This window comes from Propithecus coquereli, unplaced genomic scaffold (genome assembly GCF_000956105.1).
Source record: "Propithecus coquereli isolate 6110/MARCELLA unplaced genomic scaffold, Pcoq_1.0 Scaffold40, whole genome shotgun sequence".
Lineage (NCBI taxonomy): Eukaryota > Metazoa > Chordata > Mammalia > Primates > Indriidae > Propithecus > Propithecus coquereli.
In genome coordinates, this window is record NW_012149730.1 from 1,600,686 (window position 1) to 1,602,113 (window position 1,428).

Genomic DNA, 1,428 nt, shown 5'->3' on the forward strand with positions numbered 1-1,428 from the left:
CAGTTTCTAGACAACCAGTGCTTTTTAGTATATGCCCAGAGAGGAAAGACGTGAGAAGTGGTCATATTTCTAAAAAATAAGCTCAAAATTGCATGAAACTAGAAAAGAAGCTGTAAGCATTTGTATCATTATATTTAGTTCAATAAATAAAGTAATACCAAATTTACTTTGAATTAAGATGATCTATGTGAATTGTTTCATATCAGAAGGTAAATTTAAAATAAATTCTGCAAATGCTACTACTTAAGCTGAAATTGAAAGAAATGGATTGAGTGAGATTTGAATCTCTAATACAAGAAAAAAAGTAGATTCAAGTGGCACAAATGGAAGTAACTGAGATTCCATCCCTTGAGGAAGACAAATGTGGCTCTGTTATACACCCCACTCTTGGGTATGGCACTGCACTGTTTCTTTCCTACACATCATTGAAACTCAGTTTTGAAATTTCTATCCATAATGATCTCCCAAGGGGCCTAAGCAAAATGTCAACTATGCAACCTCCTTTCAGTTGCAGTTGTCTTTAAAGTCTCTTATTGATTAAGTTGCTGCAGTGTCACATCCTTCAAGGTATGCCCTTATCTGGGATCATGTGGAATAATAAATACTGAAGGAACTGTAATATGACAGGCTTATGGAATTTTAGATGGAAATAAGAGTAAATCAATTTGATGAGATTAATATTTAGAGAACTTTGAAAATGAATGTTCAGAGAGTAATGGGGAATATTTGATACACAGTTATATTGTGACAGTTCCTGCAACAGTTGGGGACTGGCAAAAAGGATAACTCTGTCCTCCTACCATACAGTAATATTTTGGGGGATGATGGACCCAAAGTGAATTCCTTTGAAAAGTTTAGAAAACCTGAAGTATAAATTTAATAATACCTTAGATGAATATGAACAGCCTTAAAGTTATCACATAGCAAGCAATATGTCCACAGCAGTTTTATTTGAATTCAAAATACTCATATCTTTGGATTTCTGATAAAGTCTCTTAAAAAGTTTACATTAGAAAGAATTTTTTTCCTAAGAATTGATAGAGTTGAACCAATAAAATGAACACTTTAGGGACAAGTTAGCAAGGAAACTTTTATGGTATTAGAGAAAACTAAATTAAAATGTAAGATCTTTCTTATTATTTACTAGTATGATAAAGTTCTTTTACATTAACACTTACAAAAAAAACAGTAGGATGTTCCAGATAAGTTACAGTTAAGAGAACAGAGATTTAATAAGGTTCAATAAATTCGTGTATGTATATATATATATCACCTTCTTCCCAAATGAATTAGCGGTGATTTACAAAGATATATGTAAGGGCTAAGGGGAAATATGGATAAGAATATCAGGATTCTTTGCTTCTACTGATAGAAAACCCTACCCAAACTTAAACTAACCAAGCAAGCAAGCAAAAGCAGTGAATTTAT